Raw genomic sequence first — 12,648 nt, forward strand, 5'->3', positions numbered from 1 at the left:
CCTCCTCCCACCCCTTCCCCAGCCCAAGCCTCCCTCCCTCCCTCCCTCCCTCACAGCTGTAGGAATGTATACCTATGTATTGCCTTATAAACTGGGTTCCCTTTATGTGAATTCAAGTTATGCCCAGTTTTCTGGGAACCAATGTACTGCATAAAGTGGGGGAAACCTATGATGGCCTCATGCTAGGCTCTCCTAAAGAGGACAAGACTGATGGTTCTTCTTTCTTTAATAAGCAGCAACACAAACATTAGTGTTTATGATTTTCTAGGGTATATAACAGATCCTTTATTGCTTTTGCTAGTATCTTCCAAGTTTTACCTATTAACAAGTTATTTAGAGTGTGGTTGTTTCTTATTTTACGTTGTTCACTTGTGAAAAAAATACCGCTTTCCTATTTAATCCTTTATATTAATGAACACAAGCAGCTCATCATGTCCATCATTTATCATGGTAATCAAAGGCCATTGTTGGTCTCTTGCTATAATTACATAAGTAACATCATTTGGGGAAAAATAAGAGCACAGAAACCAGCAGAATCAGCAGACACAGCAGTAAACAAGAACAGTTGTTTGGAAAAGTCTTCCCTTCCCCTGTAAAAGTTGGGGTATGGAGAAGACAGTGCCAACAACAGAACCAGTAGTGGAGAAGACCCAAAGAATTGTTGGATGTGACAACAAAAACAACTGGCTCTAGAAACCATATTATTCCTCAATGGACAAAAGCTTTTTATGCATGAAGCCTCACCTGATAGAGCTCTTGGCAGAGAACAGCAGAGGATTAGGGTCACATCCATAAACAGACTGTGAATTCAGATGTGGATAAAGGAAACTCATTACCATGAGGACAAGGCAGAAGAAGAAGTAGCATTGAGAAATTGGTCTGCTGCACTGAAGAATTAAAAAAAAAAGAGAATACAAAAGCTGAACCAGATTTCAAGGAAGAAGCAAAACAGCAGCGAGTCCCAAAAGAAGACAATGGACATAGTCAAGGACGGAGTCCAGAGAAACTGGGCAACACATGGAAACTTTTGAGAGAACAGAAGAATTAATTATCCGAAACAGCCAAAAATACTTTTATACCAGGAACCTGGGCAACAAAAATGAGAAACTTGAATTATGGGGTGCAGGATGTGGAACCATGTATTATAGAGATAATAGAAAAATGGTGGAATACTAGTTGGTACTGACACAGGTATTAAAGAATAAACAATCTTGGTAGGAAAGCAAGAAAGATAAACATAGGGAGATAACATTGACCCTAGTGATGTGGTAGACTGTGAGGAAATATGACAGGATAGCCTAAATGAAAAACAAAAATCTGTGTAGAAAAAGGAAATCATTTGCAAACGTATGTTAAAAGAAGTTCTACTGAAGTATAAGTACGAATCTGCAGCATCCCCAAGTTAGATTTAAAATCACAGTACCATAGAAAAATAGGGCTGGAAGTGACCTCAAGAGGTCTTCAAGCCCAAACACCTGCTCTAAGAAAGTTCATCCATGTCTTAACCCATACCAGACAAGTGCCCAACCTGCTCTTCTGATAGAATTCTAAGGGTAGAGTTTCCACTGCCTCTCTCAGGAACCTGGTCAAGTATTTAACTATACATAGTGAGAAGTTCTTCTTCATATACCACCTACATTTCTCTGGCTGCAATTTGAGACCACCATTCAGTAGTCCAGCTCTACTCTGGCTGGAAGCTTGTTTGTGGTCAGATGTAGCATCACGGGAAGGAATATTGAGAAGATGGAGTACTGTTGGAGCAATGATGCAGCCCTCTTTAACTCCCATTTTGACCTCAAAGGTATCCATTAGTGAGAACCACCACTCACATACCATCATGGAACAGGTTAACAATGGTGACAAATTATGGTGGGCATCCATACTTCAGAAGGATCTTCTGGAACATATGTCACTTGACAGAGTCAAAAGCTTTCATTTGGTCAAAGAAGGCTATGTAGAGAGGCTTATGTTATTCCAAGCATTTCTCTTGCAGCTGGCAAGCTGTGAAGATCATGTCAGTTGTGCCTCTTCATGCCCCAAACCCATACTGAGATTCTGGAAGAAACTCTTCAGCAAGTGGAAGGAGGTAGTTCAGGAGGGTTCTTGCAATTATCTTTCCTGTGGTGGACAGCAAGGTGATCCCTCTGTAGTTCCTAGTTGGACTTGTCTTCTTTCTGGAAGACTGTCACAATTATGGTATCTCTGAGGTCATCTGGGATTTACTTATCATTTAAGATCCTTAAGATGAGAGCATGAAGCTGTGATGTGAATTCTTCTCTTCCCTGTTTGAAGATTTCCATGGGGATTCCATCTTCTCCAGATGCTTTCTTGTTTTCATCTTTTTGATGACGCCTCACGTTGTCAAGGGATGGAAGGATTGTGAGAATATCTCTGACTTGTTCTTGTAAGATGGAGTTGAGAACACTCTCATCAGCAACAGAGTCTCAACTGACAAGTTCTACAAAATGGTCCTTCCAATGGGAATTGAGGCTCCCTTTCTGTGAGCAGGTCTCCTACATCCTTAGGTCTCGAGGGGGTTGGTCCCAGACTGCGCAGACCATAGATGGATTTGGTGGCAGAAGAAACCATGCATAACATGGATGTCAGCAAGATGTTGAATTTCCTTTGCCTTGTCTTTCCACCATTTGTTCTTCATATCAAAGGCCCTCCTTTGGACTTCTGCCTTGGCTACCAGAGATTCAATTTCTTTTGCTTTGAGTTGTTGTCATTTTGCCACACACAAAAGGCCTTATATTTGTGATCAAACAACATCTTGGATCTCACATTCATTTTCATTAAGCCAGTCTTATTGTTTCTTGATAGAGAATCCAAGTGTCTCTTCCCAGGCACTGATGACAGTGGCCTTGAGGGCACCCCACATGCTGCTGACATTCTCCCATTGTTGCTGATTGGAATTCACCAAGTTTTCATTGAGGCACTGGTGGAAGAGATCATGTTTGCTTGGGTCCTTGAGTCCTTCAACATTGATCTTTCATCTGCATTGCTTCTGCTGCAGCCATCATTTGGAAGACAGTTTGAGTGACATAATTGAAAGTGTGAGTCAGTGATCAGTACAGCAATCTCAACCTCCTAGTGTGGCTCAGGTGATGCAGACATCTTTGTGATCCTGGGCATGGATGAAGACATAGTCAATCAAGTGCCAATGTTTAGATTGTGGGTGTTGCCATGATATATTGTGCCTGTTTTTGTGTTGGAACAAAATGTTGGTGATGGTGAGTCCGTGTTCCACACATTTGGTCAAGAGAAGGATAGCATTAGAGGTGACCTTTCCTATTCCTTACTTGCCAGTGGTTCCATTCCAGAGGTTAGATTCCCTTCCAACTCTGGCCTTGAAGTCACCAAGAAGAATAAATCTGTTTCCCTCCAAAACATCAGAAGGGTCGAGGCTGGCATAGAATTCCTCCTTGGTTTTATCAGCAGCATCAAGAGTCTGCTGTTATGATGCTGAGGACAGTGACATATTGGCCCCCCACCACTTTAAGATGGAGAGCCATGAGGCATTCGTTAATTCCAATAGGGAACTCATTGAGGTGGTTTACAAGTTCATTCTTAATGGCAAAACCAATTCCATGAAGTTAGAATCATAGAATAGAAGGAACCTGTAAGGTCTTCAAGTTCAGTCCCCTGCCATGGGCAGGAGGTAAATGGGCTCAAATGAGCTCAACAAGGTGCTTGTCCAGCCTGCTCTTGAACACCTCCAGGGATGGCAACAGTACCACCACTGCTGGGAGTGTGTTCCAGATTCTAGATACCCTTATGCGAAAGAAGTTTTTCCTTATGTCTAGCCTAAATTTTAACTCATCTAGCTTGTGCTCATTGATCTTTGTCCTCCCAAGGGGTGTCTTTCTGAAGAATTGCTCCCCTAGATCTTGGTGTTCATGCCTGACATACTTGTCAGCAGCTATTGAGTCAAATCTCACTCTTCTTTTACTCAGACTGAACAAAGCCAGTTCCTGGAATCTCTCCTCATAGGGTCTATCCTCCAGGCCCCTAATCATATGGCTGGCCCTTCTCTGTACCCTTTTGAGCTTATCCACATCCTTCTTGAAGTGCGCTGCTCAGAACTGGGCACAGTACTCCAGCTGTGGCCTCACCAGCACCGAATAGAGTGAGAGAAGCACCTCTCTGGACCTTTTGGTGATACGTCTGCTGATCCAGAGTTATATTTGCCCTGCTGGCAACTTCATTGCACTATTGGCTCATATTTATCCTCTGCTCAATTGTGACCCCCAGGTCCATTTCATATGCAGTATTAACCAATGGACCACCACCCATTGTATATTTATGATGAAAGTTCTTCCTACCCAGATGGAGGACTCGGCACTTGTCCCTGTTGAACCTCATCTGATTGTGTTCAGCCCATAGGACCAGTCTGTCCAGGTCATCCTGGATTATTAGCCTGTCCTCAGATGTGCCAGTATTTCCCCACAGGTTGGTGTCATCCACAAACTTAATTATTGCACTTTCCATTTCCTCATCCAAGTCATTGATAAAGATGTTAAAGAGCACGGGCCCAAGCACTGATCCCTAGGGGGCACCACTAGAGACAGCCCTTCAGGATGAGGCCATCCCATTGAGTACAACTCTCTGGAATTGACTTCTGAGCTAGTTGCCAACCCACCTCACTGTTGACTGGTCTAGGCCAGTACCTTCCACCTTAATTGAGAGAATCTGATGGGAAACAGTATCAAAGGCCTTACGGAAGTCTAGGTAGATGATGTCAACCACATGTCCCATGTCCAGCTGCTTAGTTACCTGGTCATAAAAGGACACCAGGTTTCTTAGGCATGACCTCCCCTTGATAAAGCCATGTTGGCTGCTTCCTAATACCCCACCAGTTACAAGCTTCTGGTTGATGGTCTCCTTGACAATTTCTTCAAAGATTTTTCCCAGGACTGAAGTCAAACTGACCAGTCTATAGTTTGCAGCGTCATCCCTCTTCCCTTCCTTAAAGATGGGTACCACGTTAGCCTTCTTCCAGTCATTTGGGACCACTCCTGAGTTCCACAAGTCTTTGAACAACCTTGCCAGAGGCACCACTGCGAGCTTGGCCAGTTCTTTCAGGACTCTTGGATGCAGGTCATCTGGACCAGCAGACCTGAGAATGTCCAAATATTTTAAGTGTACCCTCACCTGTTCAGGACTGATTCCATGTGGACTGCTGTCTTCCCCTTATTCTCTGGGCCTCTGGACATGTGACAAGTTCCCATCTGATTTCAAGAATACTAATGTGAAATAAGTATTTAGGAGCTCTGCCTTTTCGAAGGGATCAACTGTAGACTCCTGAGTTAGTCTGCCCTTCTGGAGTCTAGGACTTGTAGAACAGTAAGCATCGATGTCCTCCTCATGTACCCTGATAGTACACAGGTTGCTCACCTCCTCCTGGAGCTCCCTCACCTGGCCCTCCAAAGTCTCCACCAGTGAGCACATCCCACAAGTGGGAGTGCCTGTACCTGAGATCCCAGCCTCCAGAAGACGTGCCAGACAGACTCCACAGCCTGGAGTCAAGGGCTCTGCCTGAATGGAGGCCAGGGCCATGGGCTTCATCTGGGTAAAGGCCTCTGAGGCATCAGGTGGTGGTGGTCCTTCCAAATCAGGAAGCTTAAGGGTGCGGTATATGGCCATCACCATATTGTATGGTGGGTCCTGTTCACATGGCTCCTTAAGTGCTTGTTTGAGTAAGAGACCAGGTAGGTGTGATTACTCCCACATGGCCCTCTCCAGCAGCTGTTGCTGTTGCTGCAGCCTGGCAGACAGTCTCGAGTAGCTGCCTGTGAAGGGATCCCCTGACTTTCTGACTTTGCAAGCAGCTGGGGATTCCCTGGGTTCCTGGGTCCCTCCCTGGAAGGGCGGTAGGGTTGATCCCATATCCCCTTTGCATAAGATCCAGCATCAGAGGTCTATCCCACAGCATGGGGGGCTTCAGCTGCCTGGGGGCACAACAGGCACGGGATATGCTGTGCGTCTTTGCTGGTGGGCAACACAGGGCTGAGAGCCGCTGGAGCCCCGCCATTTCCTTCCTCCCCATGCACCCTTCTGTGCAAACTCCTACACTAACTCACGCACCGGGCCCAGAGCATGCCTGTTTGCATGCTCTGTTTGCATGGCTCTAGTCACGCATATTAGGGTTGTGCATGAGGGTCCTGATGTTCTAGGTACCAAAAATGATGGTGTTTTCACTGGTATTTTCAGCCTCAGTAAAGGTGATCCCACTGCACATGGTTACCCAGTCAGGGAGAAATTCAGAATACTGCATTAGACAGGCTATGTTTAGGGCACCCTTTCTAGCCCCCTTTCCATGTGGGGTGAGCACAGTGGATTATGAAGAGGGCTGCTCAGTCACAGTTACAGCTACCAAATCACAGTTCTGTATCATCCAAGTGCTAGATGACCTTCTTTTAACTGCCAACTTCATGTCAGTTCATGCCAGTAGAAGCTTCCAGACCTCACAATCCTGCTCCCGTCACCATTTGGTTACCAAAGGGCTTGAGAAATGTGCTGGAAAAGCTGTTTTCATCTGCACACACTTCTGTGTGACTTCTTTTATCGTGGAGAAACTGCTGCACATCAGCTTCCACATGACTCTTGACAGAACAAGACCTTGATCCACTAGCAGGGAGACCAAGACAACTGGGGATCTGATTCTGCTGCTACCTTCATCCACCTTTGCAGCCATTGAGATTTTAACATCTTCTTGTACCTGCTCTGCTGTTAAGAACTTGTAGACCCATGGCGGAGGGTGGGCAGGCTTTTTATAGTGGTGACCAATACTCACCATGTCACAGCCCCATCAAAAGATAAATATGGCTTTTCAGGAGGCAGATCATTGCCATCTGCTGTCCTCACCACATCCTGGTGGTGCTTCCCCGCTTGGTCCCTGATTGCTTATTCATCAGAGTTACCTTTGTTTCTTTCACAAGTATCCTTCCTGGAACGTCATTCCATTATCCACCACCTGTGCACCTGCTGGATATAGCAGTACAGCTCTGCCCCACAGACCAAGTCCACCCCCTACTCAAAGAAGGACCATCCCCCACCTATATCATCTCAGCCAAGGCTTTGTCTATCTGGGTCATAAAAAATCTCCTGGGGTGGAGATTCCACAGCCTGTCTGGGTAACCTGTTCCAGTGCTTTACTACATTCCTAGTCAAAAAGCATTTTTCCTGTGATCTAACCTAAACTTCCTTTACTGCAACTTGAAACCATTACTCTCTGTTCTGTTATCTGCTGCCACTGAGAACAGTCTACCTCCATCCTCTTTGGCAGGGTTTTAATTGCACTTAGACTCTTGGGGGGGCGTGATCTGTGGTGGTGAATGCTGGAAGGAGCTGCCGCTACCACCACTGCCACCACCACCTGCACTTCTTAGAAAGGTGCAGCAAAGGGGGGCTGTCATCTCTTATGGGGGTGCTCAGTGTCCCCTGAGCTCCCCCATAATTTGAACCTTTCTCTTTGGAACCACCCTTCAGGTAGTTGAAGGCTGCTATTAATTCCCCTCTCAGTCTTCTCTTCTCCAGACTAAATAAGCCCAGTTCTCTCAGCCTCTTCTTATCAGTCATGTGCCCCAGTCTTCTAAACATTTTTGTTGCCCTCTGCTGGACTCTCTGGAACTTGTCCACATCCTTTCTGTAGTAGGGGACCCAAAACTGAACACAGTGTTCCAGATGTGACCTCACCAGTGCCAAACAGAGGGAAAGAATGATTTTCCTTGACTTGCTGGCAACACTCGTACTAATGCAACCCAGTATGCTGTTAGCTTTCTTTGCAATAAGGACACACAAATGCTGTTAGCCTTCTTTCCAACAAAGACAACCAACAAGATAAACCAATAGGCTTATCTTCAGTTTATTGTGCATTGTAACTTCCAGGTTCTTTTCTGCAGAGCTGCTACTTAGCCAGTCGGTCCCCAGCTTGTACTGGTGCATAGGATTGTTCTTCCCTAAGCACAGAAGTTTTCATTTGCCCTTATTGAATTTCATAAGATTTCTCTTGATCTAATCCTCCAATTTCTTGAGGTATCTCTAAATCCTAGCCTTACCTTCTAGCGTAGATGTTTACTACACTCCCCAGCTTGGTGTCATCTGCAAACTTGCTGAGTATGCACTCCACTAAACATCGATCCATTGATTACTGCCCTCTGAGTCTGATTATCCAGCCAGTCTTCTATCTACCTTACAGTCCATTCATCCAACCCAGACATTTTTAGCTTGCTTAAGGACATGTTGTGGGAGACCATATCAAAGGCCTTGCTAAAGTCATAGCATAGCATGTCCACTGTTGTTCCCACATCAAAAGAGCCAGTCATCTCATTATAGAAGGCAATCATGTTGGGCAGGCATGACTTGCCCTTGGTGAATCCATGCTGACTGTTCCTAATCACCTTCTCCTTCAAGTGTTTACAAATTAATCCCTTAAGGACCTGCTTTATCAAAAGCTCCTTGCTTTTCTATTACTGTCTGTGAATCACTGGAGGTTTTAAATATGTGATAATGCTGAACAGTAAAGGGTATTGGTAAATCTTTACTCTGAAAAATCTCTCTCTTGAATTAAATTCTACTTAACTTAAATTTTGCTTAAAATATCTGAGATAATCTTGCCACTGGAAACAAAGCACCAGCATTTTCTTGTTGAAACCCAAGCAAGACACACTAATATTTAAGGAAATATGACATAATGCACAAATAGGTGACACCCCTCCAAGGTCCAATAATTAAAAAGTGCTTATCACCTATTAATGTTAATGGAATTAATCTCTCACTCAAAAGAAATCAGTGTCTCCCTCATAGTTCTTTTCAGATTCAGAACAGCAACTCCTGGATAAAGGAAAGGGTCCACATGCCATATGCAAGCTTACTTAACCAAAGCAGCTTTATTTAATAGACTGATAGGACAATAGATTAACTTTATTTACAAAGTTACAATAGCTACCAAATAAAACTGAACTAAGTATCAGTCACTTACTCAGTCCTAGGTGTCAGGTAGACCATTTTGGTTACCATTAGGTTTATGGCTGCTCTTCCTCCTGGAAGGAAGGCGGGGTTCTTTGTTACCCTGTTTACAAAGTCTTATATTTTTATAATTTTCTTTTTTTTCACCTTCATGTATACTTACATTATGTTTTACATAAATCTCCCTTTTGAATTTGTGAAATTCCTTTGTGCTATACTAATTATCCAACCATTTTGTGATTACATCTAGTTCTTATGCAACTTCTAGAAGCAGCTTGATGGCTCCTTATATCAGCAGCTATCCATTTCCATATAAGTTGAATGATATCTTTCTGTTTATTTTTGGTTGCAAGGCACATACAGTACCCTTAAGGGTTTAACTGGCTTCTCCCAAACACCTGTATTTTATGCATGCCTCTGCTTTAGCTAAGTTGGGAGTAGAACACTTTTTTTGGGAGTGGAGAGTCAGATATCTGCACACAACACACAGTCCACTGAAGCTGGTGCTTGAGGATCACCAACTCAATGCTGGTAACATTGGCTTCAGCAAGGATGCTGGTGTTTGTGTGATGAGCTTCCCATTTGATGCAGAGGATTTTCTAAAGGCATCACTGGATACCTCTTTAGGCTCTTGACATGATAATAGTAAGTCACCCACATTTCACATCCATAGAAGTGACTGGGATGCAGGTGAAGTTTTCCCTTCTTGCAGAAGGGAAGGTAATGCCTTGATAGTTACCATACAGACTTATCTCCATTATTGAAGATAGTCATGATGTTAGCATTCTTTGGGTCCCCAGGGATCTCCTCATTTCTCCAAATTCGAACAATAAATTGATGGATCTCTGTACCAGTTCCTTGCCACTAGCCTTTCAGAATTCAGCAGGTATGCCATCCTATCCAGTAGCCTTGTTGTTCTTGGTTTCTTTAATGGCACACCAGACTTCTTCAAGGATAGGAGGGTTGGTGAGGGAACTCTTTTCAGGGTGCTGGAGGACAGAGTACATGGTGGCATCCATCACAGCCTACTCACAGTTCAGGTGTTCCTCAAAGTGCTCTTTCCATCTAGCTTGAAGAGACTTCTTGTCTTTGAGGAGTGCTGAACCATCCTACAATTATAGGACAGTCGAACCATGGAAGTGGATGGCTTTCATTGCCTGGAAAAAACTATGCATGCCGCATTTATCAGCATACAGCTGAATCGCTGTGGCCTTATCTTTCCACCACTGATTTATGATTTCCTGGATCCTCCTTTGAGTTTTGGCTTTGAGCATCTGATGTCTCTTCCTTCTGCTGAGAACTTGACAAGCAGAACGAGCCCTTCTTTTCTGACTGAGGAGGGTTAGGATCTTGCCATTGCTCTCATGGAAACAGGCTTGGTGTCAACAGGCAGTATAAACAATGGACACAACACAGGCCATATAGATGGTGGTTTTAAACACCTTCCAGAGTTATAGGCTCATAGAAAATTAGGGTTGGAAGAGACCTCAGGAAGTCATCTAGTCCAACCCCCTCCTAAACGCGCCACTATATCCAAATTTATAATTCTAGCCAAGGCACTGTCTAGCTGGGTCTAATAAACCTCCAAGGATGGAGATTCCACAGCCTCTCTGGGTAACCTATTCCAGTGCTTTATTACCTTAGTGAGAAAGTTTTTCCCTAATACATAACCTAAATTTCCCTTGCTGAAACCTGAAAACATTGCTCCTTGTTCTGTTATCTGCCACCACTGAGAACACTTTAGCTCCATCATCTTTGAAACCACCCTTCAAATAGTTGAAGGCTGCTATTAAATCTCCTCTCAGTCTTCTCTTCTCCAGACTCAATAAGCCCAGTTCCCTCAGCCTCTGCTCATAAATTATGTGCTCCAGCCCCCTCACCATTTTCATTGCCCTCTGCTGGACTCTCTCCAATTTGTCTACACCCTTTCCATAGTGAGGAGACAAACCTTGTCACAGGACTCCCGATGTAGCCCCAGCAATGCTGAGTAGAGAAGAATAATCACTTCCCTTGATCTGCTTGCAAAACTCCTACTAATGCAGGCCAGTATGCCATTAGCCTTCTTGGCAACAAGCGCACACTGTTGGCTCATATTCAGCTTATTGTCCACTGTAACCCCCAGGTCCTTTTCTGCAGAGCTTCTCCTTAACTGCTTAGCTAGTCAGTTCCCAGCCGCTACTGTTTTATGTGATTGTTCTGTCCCAAGTGCAGGACTTTGAGCAACATTGGCTCTAGGACCAACCTCTAAAGCACTCCACTTTAGCTCAGCTGCCAGCTAGACATAGAGGCACTGACCCTTTGAGCCTGGCAATCCAGCGAGTTTTCTATCCACCTTACAATTCATCCAACCTGTATTTCCTTAGCTTGCTTGTGAGAATGATGTGGGAGACTGTATCAAAAGCCTTGCTAAAATCAAGGTGTATCACATCCACTGGTCTTCCTGCAGCCAGAGATCCAGTCATCTCATCATAGAAGGCAATCAGGTTGGCCAGGCATGACTTTCCCTTGGTGAATCCATGCTGATTGTTCCTAATCACCTCCTCCTCCTCCAAGTGCTGAGAAATAGGTTCCTTGAGGACATGCTCCATGATTTTTCCAGGGATTGAGGTGAGGCTGACAGACCTGTAGTTCCCTGGACCCACCATTTTCCCTTTCTTAAAGATGGGCATTAGATATGATCTTTTCACACCACAAGGGACCTTTCCCAATGGACATAAGCTTTCAAAGATGATGGCCAGTGGCTCTGCAATGATATCAGCCAACTCCCTCAGCACCCTTGTGTGCATTGCAACTGGTCCCATGGACTTGTACACATCTAGTTTTTCTAAATAGTCCTTAACCCCTTCTTTCATCACTGTTGGCTTATCACCTCCTCCCCAAACAGTGGTGTCAGGGGCAGTATTCTGGGAGCTGGCCTTGCCTGTGAAGGTGAAAAAGGCATTGAGTACTTCAGCCTTTTCATTTGTCACTAGGTTGCCTCCCCCATTCAGTAAGTGACCCAGATTCTGCTCTGATATTCCTTGTGTTGCTGACACACTTGTAGAAACCCATTTCATTACCCTTTACCTATCTTGCTAGCTGCAACTCCAATAGCGCTTTGGCCTTCCTGATTTAATCCCTCCATGCCCAAGCAATACTTTTATACCCCTCCTTAGTTGTTTGTCCAAGTTTCCACTTATAAGATTCCTTTTTGTGCTTTTGCTCACTGAAGAGTTCCCTGCTGAGCCAAACTGATCTTCTAACATACTTGCTTGTCTTCCTGTACATCAGAATGGTTCATTCCTGTAAAGTTTCTTTAAAGTATAGCCAGCTCTCCTAGACTCCTTTCGCCATCCTTCACACAATCCCATTTCAGGTATTTGAAGACTCATTAAATTCCTCCTCATTTATTTCTTTAGGCTAAATAGTGCTGCTTCTTCTAATTGGGCACATCTACAAGTGCATTTATATCACATTAAATTTACTGTGCAATAGCTTACTGTGTAGTAAGTGGAAATAGGCTGGCATCTACACATGCAGGCATGGGTGACTGGTGCCTTTTGAGTCAGGGGGGCACGTGCCCCCCCTCCCAGACACCAGTCAGCGACCAGGGTGAGGGGTCCCCCCAGTGGCCGATTCCACTGACTGGGGGGAGGGAGCTCCCTGGCAGGCAATCATGCTGACTGGGGGGGGGCGGGG

The sequence above is a fragment of the Gavialis gangeticus genome, unplaced genomic scaffold (genome assembly GCF_001723915.1).
Source record: "Gavialis gangeticus isolate Ggan-Ray unplaced genomic scaffold, GavGan_comp1, whole genome shotgun sequence".
Taxonomy (NCBI): Eukaryota; Metazoa; Chordata; order Crocodylia; family Gavialidae; genus Gavialis; species Gavialis gangeticus.